At 45.9% G+C, this 23,291-nt stretch overlaps 1 protein-coding gene and 1 long non-coding RNA gene across 8 annotated transcripts in view; one reads left to right on the top strand and one right to left on the bottom strand.

Moving 5' to 3' along the window:
* Nucleotides 1–900: 900 nt before the first annotated feature.
* Nucleotides 901–12,962, bottom strand: LOC118320446. Its single transcript, XR_004796316.2, has 3 exons — nt 12,830–12,962; nt 11,121–11,300; nt 901–1,064 (listed from the first exon to the last, which is right to left on the bottom strand). It is a non-coding gene; the product is annotated as an uncharacterized LOC118320446 (long non-coding RNA).
* The window catches only part of bcl9 (BCL9 transcription coactivator), a 31,891-nt gene continuing 16,873 nt past the window's right edge, over nt 8,274–23,291 (top strand). Inside the window, exons 1-3 of one of the 7 annotated variants that reach the window (XM_035651251.2) lie at nt 12,853–12,991; nt 13,317–13,492; nt 15,826–15,962. The gene's annotated coding sequence lies outside the window, so the exon portion shown is untranslated. Of the gene's footprint in view, nt 8,396–12,852; nt 12,992–13,316; nt 13,497–15,825; nt 15,963–23,291 lie in introns of those variants that run through there. The other 6 variants (XM_035651252.2, XM_035651253.2, XM_035651255.2 and 3 more) reach the window with 6 other exon arrangements.

The raw sequence follows: 23,291 nt of genomic DNA, 5'->3' as shown, positions 1-23,291 counted from the left end.
TGCTTGAGACAAGCTTCCCCTCCATGTGTGAAAGCTACTTGGCAGGAATGCTTGGGCCGTACCAAGTGTGGCCAGGGGAGAGGGGGGCTCCACCAGAGGAGCAGGCCCGGATCGAGGGGGGCCAGTGTGTGGCTGAAGTAATCCTTCGTTGGTGTCGTCTCTTTGATGTTGTATCTTTGTGTGTGTGTGTGTGTGTGTGTGTGTGTGTGTGTGTGTGTGTGTGTGTGTGTGGAGGGAGGGAGGGAGGGAGCAGTGTGTGGGTGTGAATGGGGCTGGAGTGAGCGCTCTGTATGGATATGTGCTCTCTCTCTCTCTCTAGAGCAGCAACAAAAGACAGGGAATGAGACACCCCCTCCTCACCCGCCTCCTCCTCCTCCTCCTCCTCCTCTGGCTCTCAAGAGAAAGAAAGCAAAAAAATAAGGGAAAGAAGATGATGAAACCTGAAGTGGTCCTGCAGTGTGAATTGTGTGTGTGTGTGTGTGTGCGTGTGTGCGTGCGCGTACGCACACAGATGCTCATATGTGCATATGTCTGTGTGTGTGTGTGCATGCCAGTGTGGATAGCTTCTCCAATTTAATGTGTTTACTAACAATCCGTGTGTGTCCTGCTTTGTGCAGTGTGGGTGTGTGTGTCCGTGTTTCGAGCCCCGTCTGTGTGTGTGTGTTTCTGCATGCAAAGGTCCATGTGTGTATTTCAGTGTGGTCATGTTATGTGTTTTCTCCCCTGTAGGGGCTGTTATTGTCTTAAGAATGTGTGTGTGTGTGTGTGTGTGTGTGTGTGTGTGTGTGTGTGTGTGTGTGTGTGTGTGTGTGTGTGTGTGTGATGTTGTGTGTGTGTGTGGCTGCACATACACTTACCCTCAGGAGACTGCTTTTTGACGGTTTTAGGGGTTAGAATTAGGTGTGTGTGTGTGTGTGTGTGTGTGTGTGTGTGTGTATGGGTCAATCTCCAGTAGCCTGTTGCTTTCTGTCTCTGACTGCTCTCAGCTCTACATCGGGAGGAATGCAGACTGAAATGGATTCCTGTCGTAGGATTCCTCTTCTCTGGCTTCATTACTGCTGCAGCTGAACAAAAACACAGACAAACACACACACACACACACACGCACATCTGAGATGGTTTTCCGACACAGAGCGGGGAATCTTTTCGACTGAAACTTACCCTGATGTTAGTGATGAACACACAAGGAGCATTTTCCTCCTTTTCTCCCCAAAACTTGGACAACTTTCTGCTCTAAGTGACTGAACCACAACTCTCCTCTTTATCTCCTCCCATTTTCTCCCCTTTCACTCACTCCCATATCTCTCTCACAAATGCACACACTCGCACACTCTGCAGTCACAGGGTTTTTATTTCCTCGCCCATCCTTTGTGTGCGTGTGTGTGTGTGTGTGTGTGTGTGTGTGGAGAGGCAGTAAAGTTTGAGAACGTCCAGTCAGCAGCTACTGTTGAGCTGTAGCTTACACAAGGAACTGAAATCTCCTCTCATCCCTTCACCCTCACTCATCATCTGTTTCCACAGCATGTGTTGCAAAAAAAAAAAAAAAAAAAGACGGCAAGGCCAAGAAATGGGATGCAATTTTAAAATTAATTAGGCCGTGAATAATTTTCAGGATGTCAAAATGTATTGGGGTGAAGGCGTTTATGTAATTGGAGCACTTGGTTCACTGGTATACAGCCGAAGAGAGGAAATTCTTTATTAATACTGGAATGCACCACACACACGCAGCCCATAATGAACACACACATACACACACACACACACACACACACACACACACACACACACATATTCACAGACTTACATGTTTTATTTTCTGCATGTATGTGGAGGTACACACCTACGCCAACACCTGAGTGATGTGGTTAATGTACTCGACTGTGCTGACCTCATTTACATGTCCTCCTGAGGTGGTGTACTGTAAAGAGGAGAGGAGGGGGAGGAAAGAGGGAGGAAGAGGAGAAGTGACAAGAGGAGAGGAGATCAGGGAAGAGGGAGGAAAGGAAAGAAAGAGGAGCAAAGGGAGAAGAGAGAAGAAGGAGAAGAAAATAGAGATGAGAATGAAGAAAGGAATGAAAAAGGAGATAATAGAAGGAAAGGAGAGGCGATGAGTGGGTGAATGTTTAGCAAATAGGTGATGATGAAAAGAAGAGGAGCTGCACAAGATGGAGAGAATAGGCAAGAGGATGAGATAGGAAAGGGTGAGAAAATAAGGTAGTAAAAGAGGAGAGGTTCAGCAGAGGTGACGAGATGGGAGGATGAAAAAGGGAAGAGGTAGAAATGAAGGGGAGAAAAGGTTAAAGCAAGAGGGAGGGGATGACGAGGAAATAAGGCACGGAACGAGGAAGCGAGGGAGGGCGCTTGGGGAGGAGAGAAGGATGGGGTGTAAAAGGGTACATGAAAGAGAGGGAAAGTTGAAAGGTAAACGGGGCGGAGAAATGAATGAAAACGGTAGCGAAGCAAGGCAGGGACGGAGAGAGGGAGGGAGGGAGGCTGATGGAGGAGGGAGGGAGTTAGGGGAGTGAAGGGGAAGGGAGGAGGGCTGATCTCTGGGGTTTGAGGCACATTAGTATTCATGGGGAAGAGGAGGCCACAGACAGCAGGGAAACAGAGGGACCAGACTGAGAGCAGCACACACACACACACACACACACACAACCATACATAAATACACTGCATGTAAGCAAGCGCTCACACATCTCTCTGTTTACGTGCCCACACACACACACACACACACACACACACATCGCCTGTGTGCTATGTGGATCTAGATGCTACAGAGCTGCACAACCACTCCTTGTGCGGACACACAAACAAAGCAGTGACAATCGTGTCCAACATCTCCAGGTCACACACATTAACGCACACGCAGGCCCTCAGGAGATGGTTTAGTGGTTGCGGCCTCTGAAACGGCACGCACCCCTGCTGGCCTTGGATCAAATCCCGCTTCAGGAGCATCCCCTCTTGTGTTGCCGCCGCTTTCCCTCGCTCCCATACTCTTGTCAACAAAAGAAGAACACACTGGTGGGCTGTAGATGACGTCTGTCTGCTTTGTCTTTCCTTTTTCTTTTCAAGAAGAAGAAGACCTCAACTGCTACTGTATTCCTACGGCCGTGGAGGGGGAAGCGGTGGAGTGCGCAGGTGACTCATTTCACTGTGGGAGAGAAGGGCTGGGCTGAGCTGAGCTCTGGGGAGAGGGCGGAAGACAGAAAAGATTCCTATCGTGTTGGAGGCCACTTGCAAAACACCGCTGACAGTGGCAGGAGGCGAGCAAGGAGAGGGAAGAGGAGGTGGAGGGAGAAGCGGCAACACTCTCTGGGTGTTCTATTCTTAGTCGCTCTCTCCTCAGACTGTGTGTGTGTGTGTGTGTGTGTGCGCACGTGTGTGTGTGTGTGTGTGTATGCGTGCGTGTGTGTGTGTGAGCATGTGTGGGTGGGCAGGTGGTGTACAGCTGACAGTTGATTTGCTGTGACACCAGACACACTGGCTGCCATGGACTCCAATGCCCTACATATCAGAGTCACCTGGAAGCCCCTCACACACACACACACACACACACACTCATCTGTATCCCTCTCTTTTCTTTCCCTCTCCCCTTCTCTCAGACCTACATATAATGTTCTGATTGGCAAGCAGGTGGTCTCCACTGAGAGTTGGTGGTATAAACATAACACCAACACATAACACTAACAGCAAAGCAGCAGCGTGTTGAGGCAGAGCAAGAGAAAAGAGAGCTGGAGAGAGAGAATAAGCAGAGAAAACAGTGAGATAAGTCGAGTGATGAACAAGGAAAAAGGCGGACAAAAAGGACTGAAAGAGAGCGGGAAGCTGATACAGAGATGGAGTGAGAGGAGGGAAGAGAGCGAGATCCCATCATGTAAACAGTCTGAAGCACCGCATAGAGATGGAGGAGGCTGTTGCCATGGCGGCAGAGGCTGCATCCTTTTGTTAAAGATGTCACTCAGGGGGAATCAGGGCTAATGAGGAAGGACTTTGCGCCTGCATGTGCGCGTGTGTGTGCGCGCAAGTGTTTAGTCAATGTGTATCTGAGCAACACGGTCCGCTGGTATTCTGGACAATTGGTGCTATGATGGTTTTTCACTCCAGGAAATTTAAGAGAGAGAAAAAGAGAGGAAATGGTGATAGTGGAAGAGATAGTTGAGAGAAGAATGAGTGGGTAGTATAAAAAAATAGAGCAGAGTTGAAGTCAAGCAGGGGTTACACAGTCCATACAGAGAAATGTCAATGTCAGTGCCGAGGCAGTGAACTACAGATGAATGTGAGTGTGTGTGTGTGTGTGTGTGTGTGTGTGCGTGAGAGAGTGTGTGTCAGTGTGCCCGGGTGAACTCCACGGAGACTTAGGCAAGTGATGTGCGTGTGTGCGGCTTGGTGTGGTGCTGTGCTGCGTAGGTGGTTTGTTTTCTCTTCATCTCACTGCAAATTAGTGAAGAATCAAAGGTAAACAGGTTTCAGTTAATCCTCCCCCCTCTCTCTCTCTCTCTCTCTCTCTCTGTCTTTCCTTCTCTTCCCTCTCTCTGTCCTCGGCAAACAGCCTTGAGCCTCCCACAGAGTGAACGCAGACATCTGCCCGCACTTTCTCTCCCCCCGCCGTGTCTGTCTCTTTCTTTCTGCCTCTCTCCCTCTCTTCTGTCTACAAACCAACACACAAACACGCACGCAGACACGCGCCACATTTGTTTTGCTGTCAGCACCGTCATCAGAGAGAGCGAGAGGTCTTTCGCGCCATTCTTCCATTCTACTCCATTTCCCTCTCTTCACTCATTTCCCCCCCCTCTGTTCTAACCCCCCCCCCCCTTTTTTCCTTCTTCCTGATCTTCCTCTCTTCCACTGCCTTTATAGACAGGGATAAATAATTTGATCTGGAGGGTTTTGAAATTCCACCACTCTGAGAGGCGTGACGTTAATCTTTTATTATCTGCTCCCTCATTCTTCCTCTCCCATTTTCCTCCATTCCTTTTTCCTCCTTATCTCCCTACCAGACCCTCCCTCCCCTCTCCTGTCTTTCCCCCAGCCCAGTCCTTGCAGTATTCTAATGATTCATATTTCACATCCAGTGCCTTTCCATTTAGCCTGTCTACACCGCTTCAGGGACAGCTACTCACGATCTTAATTGACTGAGGAGATAGACGGGCTTGATAGGTGGCAGAGGCAGAGCCACCATCCAACCCCCCAGCGTCCACAAACAAATGTATATGTGCGAGGGTGAAATTGAGAAAGACACACACACACACACACACAGACTCACACACACACTCCGCCAGCATCCTCGCATTTGAACAAAAACACATCAATGCACGGGGCGGCATGCAGATTTGCACACCGTGGTAATTAAGCTGTCGATTTATCTTAGGGTCAGGGGAGTGACGCAGGAGAGCAGAGAAGAAATGATGATGTGAGGGAAAGGATGCTCAGATGAGGAGAAATGAGAGGACTCACTCCCTCCCTTTCTCACCTCTCTCTCCATCTCTGCCTCTCTACTCCTCTCTCTGCCCCCCCCCCCCCTCCTTCTCAATGCACCCTCCCACAACCCATCTCTCTGTCTGTCTGTGCCTGTCTTTGATCTCAGCCTCTGTCCCACACTGCATATTAAGATGCCCGGGACCCTGTTTGGTATTCTGAGGCGGGCACCAGGATGCCAGTCTCCATATCCTCTCTTCGCTTCTCTGTGAAAGAGAGCAAAAAACCCCTCTGTCTGTCTCAAGATGCTTATCCCGCTAAATGGGTCTGAAATAGCTGGAGAACAGGGCGGGGGAGCGGTGGTGGCGGCGGGGTAGAGAAGAGGAGAGATGCATGGAGGGGGAGAGGGCGGTAGGGGGAAGTATTAGACACACCACAGACGGGTGGTGGGAGAGGAGGAGGAGAGGGGGTGGGAAAGGGAAGGAAAGCATGGGTAAAAGAAGCAGAGTGATGGGGCTGATTTTAGCTGAGAGGATAATTAAACACTATTATCACAATGGGCCAGTAATACAGCCGGCTCGTACACAGAGGAGCCAGCCCTCCCATGTTTGCCTCACTGAGAGGAGTGAGGAAGTAATAAGGGAGGAGGGGGAGGAGAGGGGAGGCACAGATTAATAGGCGGGGGAAGAGCAAGAGAAACAGAGAGAGACGGAGGGGAGAGAGAGAGACACGATAAAATAGGCAAACAGAATTAGAACGAGAGAGTGAGTGGGAGAGTTTCGTGGCAGGGTGATTGCTCAGTGTTTGGGATTAGCATGACTGTCTCTCCCTCTCTCTGCCCCTCTCTCTCTCTCTCTCTCTCTCTCTCTCCACATATCGCCCTCTTTCTTTCTCTCCCTCTTCTTCTATAAGCCCTGGGGATGGCACAGCTTTAGTTAAACTGCTCTATTAAACGGCGCCTGCTGAGAAAATCAAATTATAACTTCCTTTAATCAGCGAGTATCAGTGGCCCACACAGGAGCAGCCAGCTCTGACAGCACACACACACACACACAGAGAGAGAGAGAAGGAGACTGTGACTGCGAGACCTGAGGGAGGCCGATATGAACCTGTCTCCCGTCTGCTTTGGTTCCCATGGCAACAAGATAGAGTGAGGGTGAATATGGGTTGTGGAATGTCTGCATCTATCGTTTCCTCTCCGTAAGCATTCATACACAAAGATAGGGGAGAGGATGAGAATGCGCTCGCTGAGTCGGGGTGCTTCTTCTGTTTGTTGGGAGGCGTTCGACAACGCACACTCACCACTATTGTCCTCCATGTCACCCATTCGCTGTGAGACCTCGGCACTCTAGAAAGTTTATTTACCGCAAGGACTGTACTGTGCAATTTTGAAATGCTTTTGATTCAGAGGGGATTGTCAGTCCACCCATGTCCATTTTGGTCGTGTCTGTATTTTGTTTTGCGTCCACTTTGTCTCTTCGTGGTCGGCGTTACCTCTCTTTGAGATCTTTTTGCATCTTTTTCAGGTCATTGCATGTTTTGTAAGTGAATTCCGAAACTTTCAAGCAAGAAATTACAATAGTCACTTCATACAGATGCCGTGGCCCGCGGGGCCCCTGACCTCTCAGACCCTTGGGCCTGTGCCTGCACCCGGTAGACGGGTTCAGTGATCCATCCATGACTGATGCTGACACATAACAGTATCCAGTTTGATGCCTAACTACTACTACTGATTAATATTAGATTATATACAATGCGTATTCATAGATTAACCCATGGTTCCTGACCTCTACAGAATAAAGCTGTTGATTGGGGGGCCCTTCGTCATGTTTCCAACCCTGTCTCCAGGAAATTACCTTTATATAATACAGAGTTTTACTGACAAATGTAATCGATGCCTGTTTGTGTTGGAGTGAATGAAGCACTGTTTTTATGAACTGTACCAAAGTCACAGGGACGGTTGGGGTTGATGGAGGGCGTAAAAAGCACAGATACTTCATTAAGAAAAGTTCTTTATTATGTTAATACAGAATGTAATCTGGTCGGCATTATGCTTCCCCTCAAAACATAATTTCTTGCACACAGGTTTGCACATTTCAGAGGTCTATGAGTCAAAACAGAAAATTGAAAAAAACAAAAAACATTTATACAAATATATGAGACAGAATTTTGTTTCCTTTTCTACGGCATTAATCATCCCTCAAATTTATCTTTTGAACTTTTTGTGGGGACCGACCCCTTTGCTGGAAACCCCTGGACTGAACTACCGTACTGTACTTTACTTTACTTGTCATGGGAGTATTTTTACATTCTTATATTGGAACCTAATCCTATCCCTCAGTACTTCCTCCACCTCCGCACCTGAGCTCAGCTCCTGTTGTCACTGTAAACGCCTCAGCCACATAAGCATTACGGACTCTCGCAGTCATAAATCCTTCTCGTTAGGAGGCAATCTAATCGCTCTTGCCTCTGATTAGTCATTAACAGTCCAGTTAGTGGAATGGTGAGACGCAGGTGGGTGGGCAACTGCTTAGATCTCCGGGGTCCGCCTCGACTCGTTAATGATCGGTTAATTAACATTGTTGCAGTCCTCCGGCTTGTTTGCGCTCACCTGCCACGGGGAAGAGTCAGAAAACATTGCTGCAGGAGGCCGTAAACAAGAGGAGGAGGGAGGAGGACGCCAGGGCAAAAGGAAGGAAATGAGGTGGCATGATGTCGAAACAAATTCATCGGTTACCGTCTTAATGCTTGAAAGCTAACACAGAAGGAGGTGTGAGCGGAGTGCGGAGGAGAGCGCGGCTGTGGGGGAACGCACGGACGACGGAATGGAACAGCATTGGAGATGAATTGCCCAAGTGGTAGCATGTCTGTGTTTCAGCCATCATTAAGGGATCCGCGAGGCTGTGCTGTAACTCATAGCAACACTGCATACCATGATAACAGGCTGACTGATAATTGGTCAGGCTGCCACACTCTGGTAAGTGACCTCACGGCTGCGTGAGTGAGCTCACTGTCTCAGTATTTTGATAACCCAGTCAGCGCTGGTGTTCTTCTCAGCATCGCCAACAACAACCTATTAATGAACTAATCCCTAACACGACCAGCCTCTCCTGATGTGGGAGCCCGGAAAATACTTACACCTATCAGTCTTCCCGGGGCCGCTGGCCTAAGACTAGCTGTGTGTGTGTTTTGGCACTTTCTTAATATCCTCCATATTCATCTTCTTTGTCTTCTTTTGCGCCTCTTCCTTCCTCTCTGTGTCAGCAGTGTGTCTCCCAATGCAGCATAAGACTGTTTATCGAAACTTTAAATAATGCAGATGGTAATATGATAAGCGAACAGTCAATGTTAGTGTCTTGCTTAAACACACACATACACACACACACACACTCACACACAGACGATGCATTCACACCCACGCACGCGAGAGGCAAAACGTGGGAAAACACACAACGTCCACAGCGCAATAATGTCATTCCATGTTTTTTTGTAGTTTTTTTTTTCAACCCCAGTCCTTTTAACGTAACATTGGACGGAATCTGGATTTGTTTTTCCCAGTTTCCAAAGTATTCCGGGTTAGTCATGCCAGAGAGTTGCAGCGCTGGAGAGCCAGAACATCGACCTGAAGAGCTCTGCTAGTGTGCATGTCTAATGCAACCCAGTCTGGGAATACTGCCAGTCTACTGTTACTTCACCAGTGGGGTTTATCATACACACATGCACACACCCACACACCTACATACACACACACGCACGCACGCACGCACGCACGCACGCACACACACACACACACACACACACACACACACACACACACACTCTCCCTCCCCTCTCCAGATGTGTGTGTGTGTAAGTGTGTGTGTGTGTGTGTGTGTGTGTGTGCGTGTGTGTGTGCGTGTGTGGGAGAGAGAGACAGAGCTTTGTGGTTGTCACTGATCTCTGCTAGCATGCGCAAACATGTCCAACATAGCCATGGCCTGCTTGTCAAAAGTCACAAATATGCAGCTCTCATCCCATGAGTCTGTGTCCTGTGCAGTGTGTCATCCTGCAATGATCACTGCCGCGAGAAGGCTTCACTTTGGCTTATGCTCCACAGCCATGTGCAATAAACGCAGAGAGGAATATGGCCTGCTCACATGCATGACAAAGATAGAAAGAATTAAAGAAAGACACTGAATAACTAATTAGGTTCGTATGGACATGAAGATGTAGATTCCACACACAGTGTACAAACAAAAACACATTTTCTAGTTCCATAATGATATTGAGTGGAATCAGTTAGTTGACTGATCAATTAGATGATCTACATTAAACAAATTAGGGACAATTTAGATGATTGTCATGGTTTTTTGAGCAAAAATGACAAATCGTGCAGCAGGTTCAGTGTCAAGTGTCAGCAATTGATGTTTTTCTTACTTCTCTATTCCTCACATTTTAGACTCTTTTCTGAAATGTTATATACCAAATAATTCTTCAGGAGATGATAAACGGCATGTAAAATCAACTATGACAAAAATATAGCTAATTGCAGCCCCGAATTGCATCCGTTTCAAGCACAAAACATGCACACCATTCTTTTGTGTGTTTTCCGCTCCAAATCCACTGTTGCAATTGGCTTTTTCTCAGATATTTTGGCCTTTTGTCTCTATGTAGTTGTTTTTGTGTCTCTCTGTAGTTGTTTTTGTGTCTCTCTGTAGTTGTTGTGTCTTCGTAGTGGTATTGTGTCTCTCATCAGTTGTTTTGTGTCTCTCTGTAGTTGTTTTGTGTCTCTTTGTGGTGGTTTGTGTCTCTTTGTGGTCGTTATACCTCGTTTTGCACCCTTTTCAGGTAATTGCATGATTTATAACTGAGTTGAACGACTTTCGTTTGACATTCTGAAGATTGTGAGCAAAGGAGGCCTTGTTGCTGAAACAAATCTAGAGACGAAAACCCTTTTATTAAAGCTAAATAGATATATTTCACTTGTGATTCAGTCCTTGTACATTTAACCTGTTGTATAATATAAAACGTGCTGTGAAACAGTTTCCACTTTGCAAAAACAATGTCATTTTGAGAGTGAAAATAAGCTCAGTACAGGAAAACACACACACACACACACACACACACACACACACACACACACACACACACACACACACACACACACACACACACACACACACACACACACACAACCAGGCCAACTAATTATGTGTGCACTTAAACACCAATTCATTCAATCCCCAGTTGTACTGATTATATATTTGGGCTGGTTTTGAAACGTATCATGATTAAATATTGAGAAGGACCACTCTCACATTGTATGCCCTTAATGTTTCACTCCTCCGCTGAGGCTCGCAGTGGTCCCTCTCTGAGAAGTGTGTCTGTGTGTGTGCGCGCACCCGCGTACTGTAGCCGAACATAACCTTATTCATCAAGTGGCATCAGTCAATGTTTTCATATGGTTACGTTGCTCATTATGAACACCATTAAAACGACATTGCACTGAACGACCTCGACTTACATAAAAAGAATGAAAGGTTGAGAAATCTATACTGATATTATTTTTTGGTCTCTTGATTGCGTTTTTACCCTTGTATATTAAATTGGATGGGACTATGTCCATCACCAAATGATGTTCAACCAATTTTACTAAATGCATCGAACTACAGCCGCCTGACGTAGGAAATACACGGAGCAGCCCCAACATCAAAAGTACTTACCTGTTTACTTTCGGTTTCCGACGATCCGACGTTTATTCATAACAAACTTCACTCCGTGTCTGGCCAGCTGTGCGGAGGGTAGACGGTACGCTGAGTTGGAACTTCTCTCCTTCTTGGTCTCTTGTTTTCATTCGTCAATTTCCGTGCGAGACAACACAGTGCAACACTGTGACGGTCTTCCTGGTGGGACAGTCAGAGAATGTGGGCACGAACAAACCTTAGAGCACTATTCATTAGAAGTACTACTACTACTACAACAGTCGAAAGAGTTGTACGGCGTCTCCTGAGGATACAGATTTTAAAAAACCCAAACTTTTCCGGGTGTTTCCAGGCACTGGGGATCTAATGAAAAAGCTTCTATTGGTTGGATTGTAGCAATAGTAGGGTCCAGGGTTTCTGGAAGTTAAACCAAAAAGGACTGTAACATCAAGCTGCGAACAGATTCATCTGCCAGTGGTTTTCTTGATCACTCCATTTATAGTTTGGACTGGATTTTTTTTTGTTGAGAAGATACTGAATAATGCAACACCCAAGGTATGGTTGTGTTGCATCTGTCTGTACTTGTTTTGTGTCTCTTTTGGTTCGTAGTCATTTTCAATCTCCTATTTTAGTTGTTTGCACTTCAGTGACTCTTCTTGTTGATGTTTTGCATCCATGTCCATTCTGGTCGTGTCTCTTCGTAGATGTTTTGAGTGTGTTCATGGTTGTTTTGGGTTTGTGGTAGTTTTGCGTGTCTGTATTTTGTTTGCGTCCATTTTGCTTATTGTGTCTCACTGAGGTTGTTTTGTGTCTCTTTGTTGTCGTTATACCTCGTTTTGAGCTCTTTTGCATCTTTTTCACGACATTGCATGTTTTATAACAAGACTCAAGAACTTTCGAAGAAGAAATTATAACAGTTGCTTCATACGGATGCCGTCGTGTCTCTCTTGTTTTGTGTCTTCGTAGTTGTATTGTATCTCTCAGTAGTTGTTTTGTGTCTCTTTGCTGTGGTTTTATGTCTCTTTGTGGTGTTTTTATGTCTCTTTGTGGTGTTTTTGTGTCTCTTTGTGGTGGTTTTGTGTCTCTTTGCTGTGGTTTTATGTCTCTTTGTGGTGTTTTTATGTCTCTTTGTGGTGTTTTTGTGTCTCTTTGTGGTGGTTTTGTGTCTCTCTGTAGTTGTTTTGTGTCTTCGTAGTTGTATTGTATCTATCAGTAGTTGTTTTGTGTCTCTTTGTGGTCGTTATACCTCGTTTTGCACCCCTTTCAGGTAGTTGCGTGATTTATAACTGCGTTGAACGACTTTCGAACAACAACTTCAACACACTCACTCCATACGAATGCGGTGGCTCGGGGCCCCCTGACCTCTCCTGGGCCAGGGCCCAGGCCCTGCACTGATCCATCCATGACTAATACCAAGACGTTTAACAGCGTCCTGTGAAAACTTTCACGAGTTTGATGCTCAACTACGACGGACTTCTTTCAGTTCGTACAGGAATAACCTGTTCATTTGAAACCGACGGTAGAAGTGTGTGTGTGTGTGTGTGTGTGTGCGTGCGTGCGCGTGTTGTGCGGCGGCCCCACGGAGCAGGACAGTCGTGTCTCTCTGTCCGACAGTAACGTCCTCACTGGCGCACGGACCTGACCTAGAATTGCTACTTAGAATTCGGACTGAACCATCGCGCCGAAACGCGAGGGGGGTGGTGGGAGAGAGAGGCGGCAGGAGCTCTTACCCGGGATGTAATGGAGTAGGACCACTGGAAAGCTCAGGCGAAGCGGGGGGGGGTTGGCACATTTCTATTTTATAATGTTACCGTGATAATGTTGTGATTTTGAGAGGCGCGCGCCATGTACCCGTCGTTCGAGGGGAAGCGGACGCTCAGCTCACATTCCAGGTGAGTGCTTCTGCCTTTCTTGCCTCCCGTCTAATCCAGGTGGAAAGTGTCCGACCGCGCAGCGAGCTTCGCCTCCTGGCAACGGGCGCACGCGGGTCCTCCTCCCGGGGACATCTCACTCCGGTCTCCGTCCGTCTCCGCCTCTGTCCCCGAAGGCTGGCTAGCGGAGCCCACGTCGTGTCTGGCCTGGCAGACAGTGAACACCCTTCCAGCCTGTTAAACGGCCCTTTTCCTTTTCCCTCCTTCTCCTTCTTCTCCTTCTTCTCCCCCCTTCCTTCCTTCCTCCCCTCCCTCCCTCCCTCCCTCTGTCCGGGCGCAACAAAAGCGGATTATTCGCGATGGTTCGGGCCCGGTGTGAAACCCGCGGAGAGAGATCGGGCTTCAGCCCGTCGCCGCGGCGGAGGACCGCCCGTGCGTCGTGAGGGAGACGGACGACGAGCCGGGGGGGGACGCACACAATGCGGAGCGTGCGCGTCGCGCCTTCTTCGGGAGAACCGCACCGTGGGTATTGTGTCCGCCGCCGTTCTTTTCTTTGCCGAGGGAGACGAGGAGATGTGGCCGGTGTGGCTCGCGGGGCGCGCGGCGGCGCGGGCGAGGCCTCGGCGGCTCTCGCTGGTTCGATTGTTACATTGTGAACGAACGGAGCCGAGCGACAACTTGAGAGCGACGCGACGAGGCCCCGCGCTGCTTTCATTATCGGACAAAGCCTCCGAGACGAGCCGAGCTTTTCTGTGTGGAGTCGTTTTTTTGTTGAAATTTTTTTTAGTGTGTGTGTGCCTGCGTGTGTGTGTGTTGTGTGTGTTGTGTGTTGTGTGTGTGTTGCTTGTGACCGACGTCGTTGTTCTCCGCCGCCCGTCCAGTGCCTCCCTCTTTGGGGAAAGACTTTGTTTGCGCTGGCCGAGGCTCCATGACTGCGAGTGCTGAAGTCCCCCCCCCCCTCACCACCACTACCTCCACCACCAGTTCTCTGGCGAAACAGGAACAACTTCTTTTAGGAAAAAGAAAGAGAGAAAAAAAAAGTAGAAGAAGAAGAAAAAAAAAAGTTCCTGGAGTTTTCAAGCGCCATGGAATTACTTTGTCCGCCAAGAGTTGGTCCAGTGAGGCGCTGAGATTTCACTGGGGGGGGGGGGGGGGGGGGGCGAGGTTTATTCGCAGTTTTTCGGGGCTTTGTGGACTGTGAGTGTGTGTGTGTGTGTGTGTCTCTCTCTCTCTGTGTGAGTGTGTGTGTGTGTGTGTGTGTGTCTCTCTCTCTCTCTCTCTCTCTCTCTGTGTGAGTGTGTGTGTGTGTGTGTGTGTCTCTCTCTCTGTGTGAGTGTGTGTGTGTGTGTGTCTCTCTCTCTCTCTGTCTCTTTCTCTCTTTCTGTCTCTCTCTGTGTGTGTCTCTCTGTGTGTCTCTCTCTCTCTGTCTCTCTCTCTCTCTTTCTGTCTCTCTCTCTCTGTCTCTCTCTCTCTCTCTGTCTCTCTCTCTCTTTCTGTCTCTCTCTGTGTGTGTCTCTCTGTGTGTGTGTGATTTTTTTTTTTTAAGGAACGACTTCCTCGAGTCAGGCCTGTTTTGTGTGGAGAACTTGTGGCATTGTGCGGCTGCTGCTGCTGCTGTTGTTGTTGTTGTTGTTGTTGTTGTTGTTACCTTGGCAGAGACCAGGGAGCTAAACATGGCAAAGAATGTGTGTGTTCGCCCGTTTGTTCCCTTCCAGTGACGTCGTACAAGTTGACTTGTGAGTGGAACGCAGTCGTCCACAGGTCCTGTAGTGCGTCAGGGTCAAAAAGATGGGTGAAGGTCTTTCACTTGTTCATGTATTAAGTCACTTTAACTTCACTTTTCATTTTTTGCAAATAAGATTTAAAATAAAAATACTATTGGCCTGATGCGCTCAGCCCCCTCCTCCACCAGAGTAATGAGAGAATCTCAGCACTCCTCAGTTTTAGCCAGTGTAGCCGAGGCTGTTCTCCAGAGCAACTTGGGTGTTGCAGCAGGTAACAGGGGCTCCACTGTCTCGTCCAGGGTCAGTTTTGACTGCACGCACACACGCGCGCACACGCCAGCTGCTGAGGTTGAACCTTCCTGTTACAGGACTCTGGTCTCTGCAATTGCTAGGCAACACTGCCGTCTGCCACGAACGTGCATCTGTTGCATATAGTCGTCTTGAGGCCGTTTCATATTCATCCTTTCTCTTGCTCTTTACTTCTTTTCTTTTGCAGTTTTCATGTCCGGGGAAAGTCACCTTCCTTTTCTTTTTCTGCTCCCACAGTTGATATCCAGACCCGTGGTTTTCAAATTGGGGTGGGGGGAGCGTAAAGCCACTGCCGGAGGGGGGAGGGGATCTGGATGACTTGGGGGAAAAATATGGAGAGAAGCGAAGTTGAATGAATATGATTTATGTGGATAAAATAGACATCTTATTCTATTTTATTAGTTGCTATGCCTATCATGTTAAAAGAAAAAAGTTAAAAGTTGTGGAGGCAGATCATGAACTTCTTTTGGCTTCTTAAGGGGGGATGCAAGAAAATGTTTGAGTAATAGTGGAAGAAGGAAGCCCTGTTGGATGCAGAGAGACAGGGAAGCTCTTGATGGAGTATCACACTCTGTCTTGTAGTCCCTCATGTGCACTTTGGTCGATAACTGAAGTATAAACGAGCGTCTGGGTTAAAAAAGTGGCGAATACGCCACTACTGCCCCCCCCCCCCCCCCCCCATGACTCGAGACATCGCTCTGGTTTTGTGTGTTTTGCCACATGTCAGTCGTGTCAACAAGAGCGACTGAGTGTATTTCCTCTTGCCGTTTTCTTGTCTTTCCCCCCCCCCGATGAGCAAAGTTCTCTCTGCCTCTGTTCCAGGTGTGAATGACTTGTGGCTGTAGGGCGTCGTGAGTGGGCCAGGTTCCTGCACAGCCTCAGCAGACATCAGTGCCCAGGGGATTGGAGGCCTGGTTCTCCATATGAGGCCCTGCTGAAAGGGCAGGGGGGCTTCTGAGGTAACCCAGCTCAACTCTCATTTTTTTCTTTTTTTTGTTCACTCTTTATCACAAAGTTTGTCGCACGCACACATCCAGGACACGCTGCAGTAAAATACAGTTTTGTCACCCTCAATGCATAATTGCATCTGCTTTTTGAAATGTATGCACCCTTGCAGTGCCCTCAACAATTCCCCCAACCCGTCACATTTGACTGTATGTGAAAATGATCAGTCATGTGACACTATGCTCGCCAGAGGCGATGGAAAATGACGGTGATTCATAAGTGTCCGAATTCTCAATCTCACCCAGTCACTGTGGAGTAATCCAACGAGTGAACAAAAGAGTAATTTGATACTGGAAAAAGAACGAGACATGCTTTTTTTGGGAGCTTTTACTGTCTAGCATTGTCAACGTTTGTCACAATATCAAGCACGACAGCAAACACTGATTTCTTTCTAACTCAAAGACTAACTGGTGCCGTGACTCGATAGCCCAACGCTGCTGCGATGCAGCAGTAACGAGCCAGGCGCTTCCTAACATCAGGTCACTATCGCCCTGACATTTATCTATGGATAGCTGTATTTTGATGAGCGAGGCCTTGAATTGCAGAGCGTCCGCCCTGTGCGACTGCTCGCCATGCTCCGGGAAATCGGCTCGAGGCGAAGGACCTCTGAGCCACGCTGCTCTGGACTATCAGCGCAATGTTGGGTCTTATTTCTCTGATCTGCACATGCTGAGGACACAACACGGCTGGGGAGCACTTCCTGAGAACGCTGTGTACACTGTTTATTTATCTGCTATCTAATCCGAAAGCGTGTTAACCAAAAACCACAGTGAGGTGAAGGATGCAGGGAAGTGGATATTGACGTAAAGCAGCAAAGGATTTATTTTCCCCCTCTTGTGTATTGGCCTCTCATGTTTCTGTGCATTTGTTTGCTTCATGGGTTTTCTAATTAAAACCTTGAAGGCTTGTGTTGTGTATGACATGGAAGGATGTGTTGGAGGGATGGTCCGTCTCATAGCATGTGTAGTGGATGGCAGCCCCCCCCCCCCATTCATACAGTAGATCAGTTCTTTCCTGCTTGAAATCCACTCTGTATCCTCATTTTGATATTTTTTTGTGACGGTTTGCTCATCAACTAAGACAATATTTTCACATATGAATGGTGTTCTGATCGAGATTTTTATTCTCAAATAAGGAATTCAGTTTGTCTCCTGAGTGACTCCTTCAACAATCAGACCTTCAAACTACAGTGATAATGTAGTAGTATTCCCCAAGGAGCAGAAAAAACTCTTGGTTCCTCTTCTTGGTTATGTGTATTTGTACTTTTTTCTTTGGCATGATCTACTATCGTAGGTCTCCAAGATATCACATTACTTTTTTAAGTGATGTTGAATTATTGCTACAGCGCAATAAAGCTGTAATCCAAGTGTTTACCACTTCTGGGGCCTTCAGGGTAATTGAAACTCTCGCATCACAGAACTACTGTACATAAAATTGTGATGTAAAATTGTGTACAGTCTATTCTGATGTTCCCCACAGAACATTGAAGTATGTGTAATACCTTTTAGAAAAATATTCATAGAGAGTAAGAGTCTTTGTTCCAAGACACACTTTATAACTTGCATGATATGTTTATGGCTAATAAGTATTTGACTAACGCTTTGATTTCTACGGCTATTGATACCTTGGTTGCACCAGATGTGGCCCTTCCCCCCTCCAAGTGTCATGATGGGGGGTTATCATGCCTTCCTCATCATTACAAATACGTAGTGGTGTGTATCAGTGACTTTATTAGCCTGATGTGATTGATCCACATTAAATCCTGTAATTATTTTTCATGGTTAGGGCCAATAACAGGATAAAACTGAGGACAATAAAACATTAAGGTATAAGACATGCATGGATAGATAATGTCTATCTTAAAATAATGTTTAGAGTAAATAATGCTCTGTTGTTTCAGGAGCACAGCACCAATCATTTAAAACAAAGACAAGTGATTTAAGTCGATGAAATTACGTAATGCATTTGTTAATTTTTATATATTACTCATTTTAAAGTCATTCATGCCACAGAGCGTTTTTCAGCAAGTGTGAGAACAAGCACATTACTGTGTTAAAGTTATTTATTCATTTGATCACACTCTATGCTGACCAGTATACACCAATCATCATTAAGAAACATATTACGGACAAAATTAAGATGGGACATTATTTCAAAGCAAATATTTTAGGGACCAGCTCCAAGCTTTTCAGTGGCGGGGGTCTCTGTCTCCTGTGGTGGGATTGTTGCATGTACGGGATCCTCAGGGATGTGCCTGGCTGAGTCAGAATGTACCTATCAATCTGCTTTCATGTTTCTCTGCCGTGATTGACAGTTATGGCACAGATGGGCTGCTTGTCCCGCTCCGAGCGGCGGGATCCTCGCAGAGGGAGCTGCTCTCAGGTGCAACATGGGGGCTGCTGGTGACCAGAAGTCATCTCCACTATTTGCGCTTAAAGCCGCGAGCTAAGCTGAGAGCCTCTACAGCTAGTTTACTAGTTACTAGATTGGCTAGTTTTAACACAGCACAATGAGTAGAAATATCATGGTTATCAGTTATATCACAGTATTACTGAAGAAAAGTACTGAAACACTTTCTTAGATAATTTGATATTTGTTATTAGTGAAGCTAAATTTATCACTCACTCTATTTTCCTTGCATTTTAGTATATACAATGTCCCCATGCGCAGGTTAAATAAATACCCATGAGCAAGGAGACGGTGACAGTAATTGCAATGAGCTCAACGATTGACATGAGTGCTGATGTGTCTAATATAAAAGTCTGTAGTGTTTTTCCTGCTGGAACACAAACAACTCCACAACTTTTTTTAAATGATCAAAATATGTTGGTGATTAAACAGCCCAACATGTTATCACGTTATTAGCAATCATGCGATGACATCTTCCCCTTGAATCGTGCATCGAGCTAAACGTTAACTTGCCTTGCATCTGAAGTGTTGCCCCCTCCCGTTTGTTGCCATTTTTCTTTCTGCATGTTTTGCAGACAAGGTGACCGTCTTTTATAAGGTTTCACTCTGTCCTCTTCAAAAGGCAAAAAAAAGAATCTCCGGGGCACAGTTGCTGCCTCCTGCGTTATTGTTGCCAACGCTGATGGACTGTATTTATTGTGTGATTTTCAACGCGCACTACTCGTACACAGTTTCATGATGATTAAAATTTGAAAACGGTAATAGCTTACGGTCTGTAAGGTATATTTTACTTTTACCTTTGCAAAAGTTTAAAGAGAATACCAAATTTTAAAAGTTTTAAAGGCTTTCACGGCCAACTGAAATGGACACAAGCACTGGACAGTGACCGTATTCAAGAATAATCAATATGTCCTCAGCCGTTTTGCCCACTATATCTTATGAATTTTTATTTTTACAGATTTTATTTCTGTCCCTGTGGTTTACCAACGGGCAGAACACAAAAAATTCCCGATATTCTCCACTTTGTCCATTTACTGTGAAACCTGGCGCATGTGACACATTTCAAAGGAGTCTGGTTTAAATTTGAAAATCAGTCAGCTGATTTTATGAGGCAGTCATGAGCCTCAATCAGCTGTGTCAAATCTTCATTATCAAGTGGTCTTTGTTTAAAATCTCAGTGTAAGTGAGAGGAAGCTTCTGGTTGGTTAGACCCCTTAGTATGTGTCAGTGCCTTATAGAATATATCTTTTTAGAAAGTTTTTAAATGATGCTGAAATGATCAGTGGTCTGCCAAACAATTTTTTTGATATATAATTGACTATAATCTGCCGTGTTAAGGTAAAATGAACTTTATCAATCTCACAAGGGGAAATATGCATAGTTACAGAATCAGCTGTAATTAGAAGAGGGCAGGTATCAGATGTGGTTGAGTTGGGGGAGAAGCTCCTCATTGAAGATTTGCTGCCTTTCTTTGTATTTCATGGTATTAAACTAAATATCGGTGTTTTTTGCATTGTCGGTCTGACGAAAAAAGAGATCTGAGAATTCTTTGAGTTTGTTTCCCGAGGTGCTAATATGACACCCGTTGAGAGTTCCTTGAGTCTCGCTTGGAATGGACGCAGGAATGTCAATCTTTTCTGGCTTCTTTTTTTTTTTTTAAATATTGGATTAACCAGAAAAGTTGTTGCATTTATTAGTATTTTGTATTTAATAATGTGGATGGTTGCATGAAATGTTAGTTGGAAAAGAACATCATCAGTTTTTTTTGGTTCACTACTATATATTTTTTTTATTGTGACATTCAAAACAGTGCCACACTTTGGCTTTGAACACAACTCATTTAATCTTTCAGTATAGTTTTTGAGTCGCTACCTTTACTAATAAACAAGTGAGATTCAATTGATCCATATTACCCACATTGAATTTAATGAAAAAAACAATTGTATGCCTCAAATGTACAGTGTAATGACTTAAATTTGAATGTCCTTGTAGTCGTTTGAGAGCAACCACACCATGGCATGACAATTATCATCTCCTCTTTCCTGATAATATGATGTGTTAAGAGTGTGGTGTCTCTTATAGCAGGATTAACTGGCAGGTTGGATTGTACCTGGCTTGCTTGGGCGATACACTGTATGCTCTCAACATGTTACCTTGAGGGTAAATAGTAAGGTCAAATGTTGTGAAGCGTGCACATTTTCTGAGGAACCTAAAGGAGGCTAAGAAAGAATTGAACACACTGTTGTCTCACGGCAGCACATGCCATAGAGTAGCACCGATTTCGGTACATCTTGGACATTATTAGGCTAAATACTGCCACATGTGAGTATTTCCATGTGCGATAGTATGAGCATGTGTGTGTGTGCGTGTGTATATTGCTCTGTGCCTGTATATTTAATTGGGTAGGTGTTAGCCAGTGTGTTTAAAATTCCATGGAAATGACACCAGTGCAGACTGGGGTAATTCAGGGACACAATCTGGCTCATATTCTCTCCAGAGTGCTAATTTTGTTGTCTGATAGCAGAGGAAAGGATTCGGCACATGAATTGTGTCCGTGAGTGTTCTGCTCCGAGTTAAATATATTTCTGTTTGTCTGTTGTTATGCCAGGTGAGTGAAGATGCTTGAGGTGTGTCACATGGTCTGACAGGTTGAGAAGCCAGTTGTTTCTTTTGCTTAGTGATTTTTGATGTAACCCCCCAAAAAATTTAAATATTATGCGTCTTATTCCTTTCCTGCCTAACGTTTTAACTGCTCCAAATTTAGGTTTTGCACAGCGTGGGTTGTATTGACTGCTGGTTGAAATATGCATATGTGGAGTTTCTTTGCTGTTTGTTCTGAGGCTCAGTATCAAGACATTAATTACGCTTGTTACTTCTTGTGCTTCTGAGAAGTACATTTGAGGGTGTCTTGCAGAAAGGGCCTTATGAACATTAAGCGGGTAACGCACATCTCCTTTACAGTTTTTCTCAATGGTCTGCATGGCCTCTGAAAGGCCTGGCCACTGGGATTTCCCACAATGCCTTTGGCCACAGGGAGACGTCCTCCCAGCATGAGCAGGGGAGGAATGTGGCCCGAGTGTGGGAGCGACCGTCTGGATGGAAGGAGGGAGTCACGGACCAGAGAGCACGGTCAAGGGAAGGGAGGAAAGAAGGGGTCTGCAGAGAGGGGCAGCAGAGTTTCTCTCCAGCAAATGGTGTTTCTGTTTGGCTTGTCATTCGATCTGCCAGTGAGAGAAACCTACTGTATGGAAGAACTTTGCATGCTTTGCATGTATGCATTTGCACTCGGAGCCGTTCTACTATCTTCCGGTGATCATTATAACTACAGATTATTACAGTGGACACTATGAACACAACACAGAATCCTTGGGGCTTTATTTTGCTTAGCTACACCGAAGCACTCGATCGCAGATACTGTCTATACATGGATTCAAATTTTTGATCCTGTGGAAAATTAATATATTAAAAACCCAATGCAGAATAGATCTGAAACAATTCAGACCCAGTCTGAAGAAAGAAGACTACCAACAGTTAATTGGTGGTGTAGCTCGATGTGCTACTAGTCAACAAGCAGCCGTTGTCCAAAACCATAACAATATATCATTTTACCTTCAGCTTCATCTTTTTCCTCTGTAGTGTGACACACATCATCACACCATCATCAGAGCTGACGGTAAAACTGCTTGGATCCATTCGTGTGTTAGACGTGTTCATTCATAGACCCAAGACTCTACCCAGACTTAAGAGAATAAGTAGAATGTCGGCTGAGCTCAGCATGGTCTGGTCCTGGTTATTATTGTCTGATGGCGCTTTTCCACCGATGTGGTGCTGGTGCCTAATCAAGAACCAGTTCCACGCATTTCAACCCCTCCAAAAAATTCCCATAAAATTGCTGGTCCAAAAGTTGGAACCACTGATGTCATTAGATATTGGAGGGGCTACCACAAGAAGTTCGATGCTTTCTAGAACGCAAGATGTAATGACTTAAACAGTCAATTTATGGCAGCAAGCAAAGCAGTTGCATTCTGTCAGCTGTGATTCCTTTCCAGTGGAAACAACCGCAACTTCTGCTACGTAATCTTCTTCTTCTTTTTGTGAGGTTTATTGGCTCTTGGTAAACAAAAAATGGTGAAGAATTGATGCATTGCCACCACTGCTGATACGGAGTCCCAGTTTAAATGCTGGCGGTTGGAGCCTTTTCTGTGCGTCCTCTGCTCTGGCACCGTCCAGGTGGAAAAAGAGGCTGGAGTTTGACCTATGAAAACCTTTTCCTTTCTACCGGTCAGTTCCAGACAGAAAAACCTACAGTTTCACAGTAGGACAGTGAAGCAGGATCCAGACCAGACAGAATTTAAAGTAACTTCAGGTCAACTGTCTGTTGACTGAATTTCTGTCCGTATTTTATGTTACTGTCAATTCAAAAGCTACAATATACACTTCACAGTTCAGTTTCACATCTAATAAAATCCAAGGCAAAAATTTTGTCTGAACTGTATTTGGCACTAATGGCAGCATTTCAGGAAAAATGTAAAATGTCTCGAGTAGTGTTGGTTATTGCTTATCATAAGGTTCATTCTCCAGGAAATGAATGCAAGTCAATGTACTGTCCCCAGAAGTGATCTGTGAGAACATACGTACTTGTGTGTGTGTGTGTGTGTGTGTGTAAACAAGACACACCCTCTTAGACAGAGATGCAGAGACAGAGAGCAGATGCACAGAGATGCAAGTGCAGAGTGAAGTGTGTGAGACGGAGATCAGAACAGGCTTGAGTGCTGAGTGCCAGTCCTGCTGCTGGAGCTGGCCACCACACATGGCACTGTGCCCAGGCTACGCCAGCAGATGTGTCACTAGTGAGTCAGCTGTGTGTGTGTGTG

Source organism: Scophthalmus maximus, chromosome 14 (assembly GCF_022379125.1).
Source record: "Scophthalmus maximus strain ysfricsl-2021 chromosome 14, ASM2237912v1, whole genome shotgun sequence".
Taxonomy (NCBI): Eukaryota; Metazoa; Chordata; class Actinopteri; order Pleuronectiformes; family Scophthalmidae; genus Scophthalmus; species Scophthalmus maximus.
The sequence above is the reverse complement of the archived record's forward strand: the minus strand, read 5'-3'. Positions and strand labels throughout refer to the sequence as shown.